The sequence below is a fragment of the Lissotriton helveticus genome, chromosome 3_1 (genome assembly GCF_964261635.1).
Source record: "Lissotriton helveticus chromosome 3_1, aLisHel1.1, whole genome shotgun sequence".
NCBI lineage: Eukaryota > Metazoa > Chordata > Amphibia > Caudata > Salamandridae > Lissotriton > Lissotriton helveticus.
This window is the reverse complement of record NC_136061.1, coordinates 751,649,066-751,661,702: the sequence shown is the minus strand read 5'-3', so window position 1 is coordinate 751,661,702 and position 12,637 is coordinate 751,649,066.

Below are 12,637 nucleotides of genomic sequence, written 5' to 3'. Positions count from 1 at the left end.
CTATATGTAATAGGGTGCCAGATGGCATGTGATGTCTAAGGGAAGGGACTGCCAAAACCTCTAACATCATTTAGCCTAGTGCCTGGAAAATCTGCGTGCCGAAGCTGTGAGACCTCATTTCATCAAATTAACAGAGAGAAGGAGAGTAGGGGAGATAAGAGAGATGGTAAGGTACAAGAATATTCAGTCTTTATTAGCATGCAAACATAATATTGCAACAAATATATCAACAACCAATATATTCCTAAAATAGGTTATGCAGGTAAATATAGATTTACTATACTTAGCTACACATTTATGAGCCATGCTGATATATTACTATCAGAAAGTGGTATTTTCAAATGAATTAAATTCGGACTAGCTATCTGAATTGCAGAAGGGGTTATATAGTTCATTCCAAACTGCAATTTGGAGGGATTGTGAAAGGGGATATTTGAAAAGATATGTATCAGTGGTTTCTGACTGCAGTTATGATAGCAAGCCATGATAATTTACCAACACGTCAATGGAGGTGGCCACTGGTAACTCATTTGTAAAGGGGAAGCTGTCCATGTTGCTTCCTCTGTAGGAATTGTGCATGCAGCCTCCTGGGGAGTAGGCAGTGGTCATATACAGGTCACAAACAGATCGTGCCCGTTTGCCACTCACTATGTGCAACCTAACCTGCCTGTTAGTACATTGGGCCCAATGTGTTGATTTGAGCATGGCGGCGGGTATGAATGTTTGTTGGCTCTGTCATTAGGCGAATAGTTTTTTTCAGGAAATCTAGGTTCCTTGCTTAAAACCCGCTTACCAAGACTAAATCTATTTGGAAATGCAGCAGTAGTTTAACTGAGCAGCACAGCTTGTTATCCCTCCCTTGACAGTTGTTAGACATTGGGTTTCTGGTTGGCATAGGTATGCACCCTGTTCAAGCAGTAACCATAATCCTAGTCAGGGTAAGCCAGATACACATCCTAAATTAACCTGTGCTCACACTGTGGTAGCTTGGCTTAGAGCAGTCAGACTTAACTTATCAGGCAACGTGTAAAGTATTGGTGCAGCACTTCAAACAGTAAAACAGCGAAAACACCACACAAAGATTACACACCAGTTTAGATAAATTGCTTATTTTTTATGAAAAAAACAAGACCAAAATGACAAAATCCAATAAGTGTAACCAGAGTTATGAATTTTTAAAGAATAAATGGTGATATAGTGATTAAAAGCTTAACGCACTAACAGGGGGTATCTGATCAAGCTTGGCCGGGTTGAATCCAGAAGTTCAGGCCAACTGTGATGGAGCACAGGTCAGATACAGAAACCAGCCTTGACCCACCAAAACGTACCTGGGATATGTATTCAATGGAGTTGAGATGCGAGAAGGAAAGAGGCTATGTGTCGGCTTTGAACCGCTGGATTAGAGGCTATGTGCTGTTGTCATGCCTTGCAAATCGGAGATGTGTTTTTGTTGAGCCACAGGATGTAGGTAATGTGTCAGAAACTGGGGATGATGCGCTGATCAATAGGCAATGCAAGGTCCGTGCTGCAGCGGCAATGCGTCTGAAGTAAGGGAGATGTGCCGGTTCTGATCAGCACAATGTCATCACTGTGTGTATTTTTAGCAATTGCAGCACTCTATTCCCACTTTCCAGGGCCCAGTACTTGATCGGCACCACTTGGCAAGGCAAGACTTGCAGCAACCAAAGTCCAGGTGCTGTTGCAGGTGGATAAGAAGTGTTTCATGTCTCTGAGACTTAGAACAGGGGGTAAGCCAGCATGCTCTTGGATTCACCATGGGTTCAAGTTAGAGGGGTACTGTCCTTCCCCAGCAGGGCAGAGGGTAGAAAGCAGCAGGGCACTACAGCAGAAAAGCAGTTCTTCCAGAGCAGCAGTCCAGAAGAGTCACATTCCTTGTAGCAGCACAGCAGTCCTTCCTCCTGGCAGAGTTCTTCACAGGCTCAGTAGGGGTCTATTTTGGTGGGATCATGCACCCAGTACTGATACCCAGTTGTGACTTTGAAGTGGAAGGGACTTCAAAGAGGAGCTTTGAAGTGCACAGAGATCCTGTGTCCCAGCTACGGCTACAGACTCACTATGCAGCACTTTGTGTGGGGACATACCCTATTCAGGTGTAAGTGTCTGTTCCTCCCTCCTATCCTGCCAAGGAGAGCCCATCAGGATGTGAATGGCCACAAGTCCCCAGCTGTCCCCCAACCAAGATGTATATTGGAGGCAGGCTGCAGGCACACAGGGCTAAGAGCAGAAAAGTGTCATCTTTCTAAAAGTGGTATTTTTACAAGGGTAGTGATAAATTCATCTTCACCAGAAAAGAGGATTTATCATTACCATTCCAGTGATCGGAAACAAGTCAGATCTACTTCTTCTCAATCCAGGATTATAGCTTACATGAGTAATGAGGAAATCCCAATGTTAACCTATCAGAGGTGTAGACCTCACATTAGTGAAAAAAACGAATGTGGGTGTTTTTCACTACCAGGACATGCAAAACCTAATAGTAAATGTCCTACCTTTAAATTACACAGCACCCAGTCCTATAGGTTACCTAGGGTCTATCTTCGGGGTGACCTATATACAAGCAAACAGGAGTTTAAGGCTTGGCAAGGGGATTTAAATGGAAAATTGACATGGCAGTGTAAACAGCACAAACAGGATCTTTAGTGGCAGACCCGAGACATGTTCAAAGTGCTACATGTGTGGGTGGCACAATCAGTACTGCAGGCCCACTAGTAGCATTTAATTTACTGGCCTTGGGCAGAGGTAGTGCACTCTACTAGGGACTGATAGATAAATGAAATATGCTAAAAGTGGATAAGTGGATCAAACCATGTTTTAGGGGAGAGACACATGCACTTGTTGGCATTGGTAAAGTGCTCAGAATCCTAAGACCAACAAAATGAATTCAGCAAAATTGGAGACAAGCAGGCAAAACGCTTGGGGAAAGGCCACCCTAAGGCAGTCAAGTCTGACAGCAGTTGTATTGAATCACAACATTCATCGGAACCTAAAGATTTCAGATACTGATTACTTGAATGAGGATAACAGTACTCTGGTGAATTTTTGCATGTAACTACTCTCCAACCCCCCTCCAGCTCAGGGTTCCATATCCCACCAAGTTAAACACAGTTAATGCTTAAATACTGAAAGCATATTTTTATGACTGGTACACCCTCCTACCCCTCTTCTAGCATTAAGTGGCCGCCACTTTTTGGGTCCCCCCTATCCAGGCATTCACAGCGTGGTGGGCACCATGGGGTGCCCACCACACGGCGTACGCTTTTACCCACCCACCCCTTTTTGCTATGGGAGCCTGTGTTCGCATCTGTACACAGGCTCCCATAGAGTTCAATAGGAGTCAGAGTGAACTGAGTCCGTAAGCATACGGCTGCATCGAACTGTCTCGTTTGGACTCCCGGAGCACGTTTCGCTAGGAAAGCCCTACCGATCAGAGTTGTACGGAGGGCTTTCCTAGCGAGATTGGAATCGGACCCTTAATCATGGTTTTGTTCCCATGAATATACATGATCCTTTATTAATACAAAAACCAAGATTCAGTCATTTTTCAGTAAAATCATACATACGTTCTTGTTTTACAAGCAAAGCAGCTATGCAACATTAATAAGATTGGTTTCAGAGATCCCTCCTTTTTCATGTCTCCACTAGGAAGCATTCTCCCTAATGGACTTACTTTTGAAAAAACTGTTAGGAAATACCTCAACAGGCACCAATTAATAAAGAACGCATAACAATCAGCCTACAATTATTACATTCTCTGACAATATTGCCCTCAAACTGGCACATAAGGGTGGGGCTACAATAGAGCGAGATAAAACACACTACCTAGTAGCATATCTTAGGTTATTAGCAGAAGTAAACAGCCTCAATAAACTCTCTGGAGAACCACACTTACTCAATCAGACCCCCAAAACAAGAGTCTGAGCTCTTACTTATTAACAATGCCAGCACTCTATCCTTTTATAATCTGTCCAGATGCATAAGAACAGATCACCTGCACTAGGAAGACCTATTGTATTGGACATTGTCTCAATACTGGAGTCATTATCTTAGTTTGTTGATTTTTTATTTATCATCAGAAGTGGAGTTCATGCCATCTTTGCTGTAGGATTCTTACACACCCTTGACAATACTGAAGCACATTAGTTTTGATCCTATTTGAAAGAGTTTGGTTAGCCTTGACATTGAGGCCTTGTGCACTAGTATTCCATACCAACAAATACTGCATGCATTAAGATGGCAGCAACGTTCAGCTTAATGGACCTGCCATACAGCAGTCCAAATTGTGATCATTTGTATTGAGTTAGCACTAACAATTGGTTTTTAACATTTTGAAGACTCTTTCTACCTTTGGGTAGGTGTTACTTCGACTTGACACTAAATTATATTTGAATTCTAGAGACAGAAATGTTGACTTTTGAGAGTCATCATCCAAGATCACTCATGGCGAACCATACTTTTGAATACATTTAAAGAAACAGTTGAAATGTAGAAACCTTCAAACAGCAAGCAGATAATCATAGCACCAAAACAAATATCTTAAAAACTTGATTAAGAGAGTATCAAACATCAACTCAAAAATAATTAAGAATACTTGATAGAAACACATCATATTAAAACAATAATAAACTGGCATCAGAGAATTTTACAAGAAGTGCCCAGTACCCTGAAATACTTTTACTTGACTTTAAGAGAGAAAAAAGTATATATGACCAAGTAATTGACATTGACCTATACCCCCTAGCAATACACAAACACAGACCATCCTTTGGAACTTGGCCCAACAGGTGACTTTTCATGTAGAGAATGTAATATTTGTAACCAAACTAAACCAACTACCATGACTGATCTAGGAACAGAATCCTCATGAAAGCAACACAAACATACTAAATGAAGCAACACAAATATAGTGTATACATTTTTATGCCTGTGTAACAGGCATTAAATAGGTGTGACACCAAAAAAAATAAAGCTAAGAACACAAGAACACAAAATTAGCATTTGTTGAGCACAAGTAAATGCTGAATTAGTCTCTAAATACAATACAAGCATTTTCTAGTATACCTTGGTTTCCTTCACTTTAAATGCCTTAGAATCTTTCTGGGCCTAATTTGAAAATTATAAAATCCTTTTGCAATTCCAATAAGATCTTGTGGACCCTTTGTACATTTTCTGACAATGCAATGTGTGCTCAACCTGCCCACTCTATCACAGCGAGCTTTCAATAGAAAGGCAGAGATTTAATTTCCCATGAGAACTGAGCAAGACATCGTTATGGCTAGAAACATTATCATGCTGATGAAGTCCTCCTATCCTCACATCATTAGCATCCTGGACTTTCCTTTATAACACACAACGTCTTGAAAGATTAATTTACAGTTAGTGAAGGTAGGACAATGGTAGGTAGAATGGCTAACTCCTCACTGTAGTGTTCAAAGCAAATGGGGTGCCATGTTGGGAATTGGTTTGCATTGAATGAAATTTGTTAGGAGCCCAAGAACTTTAAAATATAGCACAACATATAAAACATCATCAATACATTCATATCCTTGGAGTATGGTGTGCTGATCAACAACTGAGTCTATGACATATTTTGATATGAAGTTCTCATTTAATCTCCTATATTATGCGGAGAACAGAGCAGTCTGCGGTTGTTATGAAGTGGGGGGTTGATTGTACTGATTGAATGTTCTTGACCATAACTGGCTAGTGGTTTGTTTGGAAACATGTCGATACTTTAGACAATTAAGGGTCTTGAAATCCTCTTTACGTCTTCCCTGTTTCAGATTTTAATCTTGTGACAGGAAGATGACAAGCCCAATGCGCACATCAACTACATAATTTTATTATTGTACAAACCCCTTAGGTGAAAAATCATCTTCACCTCAGAAAAGCCCTTCTCGGCAATAATCTGTTGGTAACCAGTTCATTTTTTAGAAGCACACCATGAGCACTGAGGCAAACACGAAGGGAATTACGTTTGCAATGTTTTTTCTGATTCTATAATCTAGCATCAAGCAATATACGTGCCAAATGCAACCTTGAGGACCCGATTACAAGCAGTTTTGCTCTGTGCCAAAAAGTGCGGAGATATTGCACATAGTTTCTGAACAGTTTCTTAGTTAAAGCAATGGAAGACATCACGAATTGGCTGTATTTTAAACTTAGTACCATTTTGTTTATTTGTTGTATGACAGAAGCATGCATGGCTGAACCATGCGTGCCTCTATAATGTGGCCCCAACAACAAATGCGGCTAAACAACACATTTATTTACCATGCATGTCTTTATCAAGCATGCCTTTACCACACAATTTTGTGGTAAAGGCATGATTGGTAAAGAGACACGCGTGGTAAAGATCACGCCCTATCCCCCCTGCCTTGAGCCCTAAAACCTGGCCCCTTGTACTAAAAACTATCCTGACCCCAGACTCACCATTGAGCCCTTATACTGCCCCAGCTCTTAAAACTGACCCGTCCCGCGGCCCTGAGCCTTAAACTTGTCCCATGTCCCATAAATGTCCCCAACCAAGCCCGCCCTGAGCCCTAAAACTGCCATCAGCTCTGAAAATTCTCCCTTCCTCCACTCGCCCCAAAACCTCTGCCCCATGTCCTAAAAACAACCCCAACCCGAGCCCCCACACCCTGAGCCTTGAAAACTGACACCCCACCCATGAAGTGACCCCGTCTCCCCTGTCTCGTCTCCCATGCCCTGGGGGCTAAAACCTGGCCCCCTGCCCTAAAAACAACCTGACTCCCCCTAAAACCTAATATTAAAGCCCCACCCCATAAAACTACCCCACACTCAAAATCCGGCCCCAGACCCACTTACCAGACTGCATCCCAGAGCTTCCTTTCCTGATCCTTCCTCTTCCTGGGACCAGTCATTTGCGATCCTAGTCCGCACACTGCCTTAACCACACATATGCGTAGTTAAGGCATGTGCGTGGTAATGGCAAGCAGGATTTTGTTTGTGGGGAAATGACAAGCATGGCTCACCCCACGTTGTAAAGGCTGTTTCCCGTTATAGTAAGCTCTGCAATAAATGGTGAATTTCTGAGTGTTATTTTAGTTTAAAACATTAATGTTGTCACTGACTATACTACACCTAACAATAATGTTGCATTAACCTTTGGTTTTTTCAGTGCATTTCTAATGTGTTTTTTTTTTAAACAGAACCAAATATTTTTATCACACCTAACTATAATGTTACTCAACATAAAGCAATATTTTATTACTGTGCGTAAAGCCAACTCCTGCTGCGCATGGCTGAAGGTGGTGACCGCAGGCAGAGGGTTGGCCTCATGGCCTGGCTGCCCCAGCAGGCAACCAACCCCGCGCTGTGCATGGCCTTTGGGGATACCAATCATTTTTTGTTTTGCTTATAACTTTAGCACCATTTGAGGAATCTTCATGACATTTTCAAAACTAGTATGCCTATCACTTCAACTGCTGTTTGGAAAGTTTCAGCGTGATTCATTAAACAAGAGTTGAGAAAAAGGGAGAGTCCCAAAATGCGTTTTTTACATGCAAATTTCAATAGCGATTTTTGACATGACTACATTCCGAACCGCTGAACAAAATCACACCACATTTGGCAGAAAGCTAGGTATTGATCAAGAAAGATCCGTTATTTAGTGTAAGTCCGTTCAGTAGTTTTGGACTTATTAAAGAAGAAATATGTATGTATATCTGGGGACACAGGTCCTCTGCAGACCTGACAGATTTCAGGAACTGTTGGCAGCCATATTGGGACTCAGAGTTTGCTAAGTCCAGGGAAAAAGTTAAAAGCAAAGACAAGGGGCCAGGGTAAAAATACCCTGCCCCCCCTAGGCCTGGTACACCGCTGGGAGGCAAAAACATAAAAAATAAATAAAACAAATTCCCATGAATTTGCAGCGGATCTGTGGATCTGCAGAAAATAAGATGCCCAGATGGGCCAGGTCCCAAGGGGAATTACTTTATATTTGATTGGTGAGAGGGGCGCACGTGGCCCTATTTTTCAGGTCACTTTCAGTCCTGGAGACCACTACCACCTAGAGCATAGATGATATTTAGAAGAGGATGGGGGCCAGTTGGGCCTCCTCCCCGGGTCAGTTTTGGCTTTGGGGATCCCATTCTCTGGGTCCCCCATTTTCAATAATTGAGAGGGGGCACATGTCCCCCCTCCCACTGCCATTTACAGCCCTGGGACCCCTGAGCCGTGCACTGAAATAGAGGGGAGACCACATGGCCACCCTCCCTGAGCCAATAATGGCCCTGGGGACACCATCCCTCAGTGCCAGCTAATATGTTATGTCCAGGGGTGCCCACACCAGGAAATTACGGTTTTCTTGCCCACACTGGTGCAGGTAGGGAAACCTTTGTTTGCTCACACTTCGCAGGAGCAATTTCAAAGCTCCCGCCAAGGGAAAGTAAACACCAGGGGTGGGGGCGTGGCCGAGGAGGGGACCAAGATGGCCGCCTCTTACTGAAGCTCCGCCGAATCGGGGAACCGACGCTTGTGAAATGCAGTAACCCGCGACTCTAATCAGCACCCGAACCTACGATCCTGATCTACATCCTGTGCAGCTCGACGGGTGAAAATTTGAAGGCGGTGGCGGCAGCGGATCCGGAGATACGACGACGTGACCGGCAGCCGGGTCAAGAAGGAGAGGCCTCGGAGCCGCGGAGTGGAGGTAGAGAGCGCTGCGCTTGGGGCGCCCTGGCGGCCGGCGGGGTCCAGCCGCGGTGATTTCCTCGCTCTAGGGGCTGGGGGCTCGGCTCCGCGGCTGGCCTATTGGAACCCGGCTCCCCTTGTGCGGTGCTGTGCGCTAGACACGCACTGGGGCTTTGGGGCCTGGCGTGGTGGGCTGAAGCCGGGAGCTCCATTTTGGCCGCGGCGAGGGTGCGGGCGCAGGCGCGGCTCTGGGGGTGGATTGCTGTGAGGTTGGCCCGGGGGCCGCACTGGGCGTTACTGGTGCCGGCGCTGCTCTGCTTCGCGTCTGCGGCGCTTCTGGCCTCTCCCTGCTCCACGGTGTACCAGCGAGATGAGAATCTACACCCCGCCTGACCTGCCGGACCGCGAAGGTACTCTAGCGGACTGCCACGTGGTCGCCTGGCCCACTGTACATTGGGCGATCCCCCTTGCTGATTGGGGATCCGGACTGGGCTGAGACCCGAGCTGCTCCTCCGGGGGTGCAGGATCCTTGCCCTGCTACAGCCCCGCTGTCATTTTGGGGTGTCCCGGAGTGAATTAACACGTCATCGTGGAAGATTAGGAGGCCTAGACCCGGTGGCCCTGCTGCACTACCACGATGGGTAAACGCGACCCTAATCAGCGCAAACTTAACTTTGCTGGGGCTTCCCTCCCCATCGCTGACCCCCCACAAGAGGCCCGGACTGAGGCGGCGGGAGGGGCGGACCCGGAGGATGCCACTTCCCTCATGACTGCCATGATGACCGAGATGAGGTCTGGTTTTAAGGCGCTAGATGGGCGGTTTGACACGCTGGAGTGCCGCATGGCAGATATGGGCTCCAAAATTCAGGCGCACGACCGAAGGCTGGACTTAGTGGAATCCAGAATTTCTGATGTAGAGGATGGTGCAACGAAATCCCTGAAGAGACTGGAGAGGGTGGAGAGAATCCTCAAGGAAGTCGCCATTAAAAACAAGGACCTTGAGGCCCGGGGGAGAAGAAACAACGTGCGCATCACCGGCGTAGCAGAGACGACTCAGACTGGCCGGATGGACACTTTTGTTGAGCAGTTGCTAATCGACCTGTTTGGCCGCGACACCTTCACTCAGGGGTTCGTGGTGGAGCGTGCCCACAGATCGCTAGGCCCCCGGCCCAGAACAGGTCTCCCGCCGCGACCAATTATTGCTCGCCTTATGAACTTCAGGGATCGGGATGCTGTCCTCCGGGCAGCTCGGGACCGTGGTGTGGTGACATGGCAAGGCAGCACTCAATCCTTCTTTCCGGATTTCACCTTCACTGTCCAGGAAGCACGCAAGAAATTTACTGGGGTTAAAGCTACACTCCGAAATCTCGCCCTTCGATATGGAATGTTGTACCCCGCTAGACTTAAGGTGGACATTGATGGCAGGCCCCGCATCTTTGAGACACCGACGGAAGTACAGGAATTCTGCCAACGTTACAGGCGGCGAGACAAAAGCCCGGCCCGGTCTGATGCACAGCCTCCGGCTTCTCCAGTCAGAAATGCCTCGCAGGCCAGCGCCGATCTATTTGCTGAGACAGGCAATGGCTGACGATCATGACCAGACACTTGGGGCTTCAGATCCGCTTTAGATGCTCCACAGGCACCCAGTTCGTTGTGGTTACACAAGCTCCGACTTTCCAGTATTGTCTACTCCCCGACCGGCGTGGCGTTGCCACTCCCCATGGCGGATGCCACTGTTGACTTACTACTTATTTTCTTCCTGCAGTTGGACTACAGTTTGACATTGTACTTTGTAACTCAATGTTTTGTTCGGTTCGCTGCATGGTTAATGGGGATATGCCTCCCTGGGCTGTTTGGAGGCTGGGTGGGGGGAGGGGGGAGGGAGGGGAATTTATTTAGTTTGATATCAATCCGCACTCAGATAGCAGGCACACACCACATCGCATTACACGTTACATTTGATTTTGGCACACTATGGATTGGACACTCAAGCTCGTACACTAATGGCTAGACAGACAACACAGGTTGACTCCTCCCTGATCTCCCTGATGTCCTGGAATGTCAGGGGTCTGAATGACACGAGGAAACGCAGGCAGGTCTTTAACTATCTGGGCAGACATAACGTTGACATTGTGTTTCTGCAGGAAACGCACTTGAGCCCTGCAGGGTCCCAGCTCCTTTTCAGAAGCTGGGGTTCACACCGCTTCTTCTCTGACTATAGCAGATATTCAAGGGGGTTAGCCATCATGGTGCATAAACGAATACCCTTCGTACTACACTCCACTATAGGGGACCCGGAAGGTCGATACTTGGTGGTAACGGGCTCCCTATTCCATCAGACTGTTACCCTGGTAAACGTATATGGCCCTAACACGGACACCCCTGCCTTCTTTCAGGACGTTCAGGCGAAACTACTCACCATAGCCACAGGCCAGTTCTTGTCGGTGGGGATTTTAATTTACTCCTTAACCCCTCACGGGACGGGACTTCAAATGCAGCGGACACCAGGAAACACTCCAGACCAGTCCTAGTTGACATTTGCGATCACTATTCCCTCATTGATATCGAGGCTAGGCTGCACGGGGGGCCCCCGGAATACACACACCATTCCAGCTTCCATAACACGTGGACGAGACTAGATTACTGGCTACTCTCCCCTGGGGTGGCTGGGTGGGTGACATCACATGCTACACTCCCACGTACGCTGTCAGACCACTCCCCGGTGGCATTACGCCTGGGTATTCCCAGACCGGGCGGATTTGAACGACAGTGGCGATTCCCCGGAAAGACCCTCGCTGACACGGTGTTCGCCGAAACACTCCGGACTGCCATCACTGACTACTTTGAGCTCAACACAGGGTCAGTGGAGACTCACGCAACCTTGTGGGAGGGATTTAAAGCCACTATAAGAGGGGTATGCATTGCTACACATGTGGGAGTCCTGCGCTCTATCATATCCACCCTCACTCGCATTGAGAACGATATCCGAACGGTGGAAGAGGACTTGCTCCGAACTCCCTCTGAGGCAAACGAGACGCGTCGTCTTACACTACTGTTAGAGTTTCGGGAAGAGGCGGATAGGGAACTGCGCTTACTAACCACACAACACTCAGCACGGCAATACGGGGAGGGGGACAGACCCGGGAGGCTACTTGCACACCTACTCCGCGACAAACACAATACATAAAGGGAATAACTGCCCCGGATGGTAGTCTGCTACACACCACCCCTGAAGTCTGCCACATCTTCTTGTCATACTATACTGATCTCTACACCTCGTCCATTGCCACTGATCTACGAGATCAATGCTCTTACTTAGACGAAATTGCATTGGTCTTCTTGGAAAAACACATGCAGGAGTTTCTCGCCCACCCAATAACGGTTGACTCAGTAGTGGAGGCCATTGACACCCTACGAGGCTCAGCTGCTCCTGGCTTGGATGGCTTCTCGGCCGATTTTTATAAGGCGTACAAAGAAGAACTGGTTCCGATGCTGATAGAGGTCTATGCGGAGGCTTTGGAGAGGGGTAGATTGCCCCCCACGTTTAGGGAAGCAGTGATCATATTGCTCCCGAAACCCGGAAAAGACCCGACCCTTTGTGGCTCCTACAGGCCTCTCTCACTGTTGAACACAGACTATAAAATATTGGCTAAGATAGTGGCCACACGGCTAGCCCTCTTAATGGAATTCATCATATCCCCCGCTCAATCCGGGTTTGTGCCACACCGGTCTACCTCATTAAATCTGCAAACATTATTCGCAGTGATTCACCGGGTGGACCCCAGCACCCCGGCGGCCGCCATGCTTTTGGACGCAGAAAAAGGGTTTGATTCCCTTGAGTGGCCCTTTTTTCTATCAATTATGAGACGCATGGGTATGCCGGAGTGTTTTGTCTCCACGGTGGCATTGTTATATACTAAACCCACGGCCCGAATTCGCTTAAATGGCACCATCACAGAGGCGT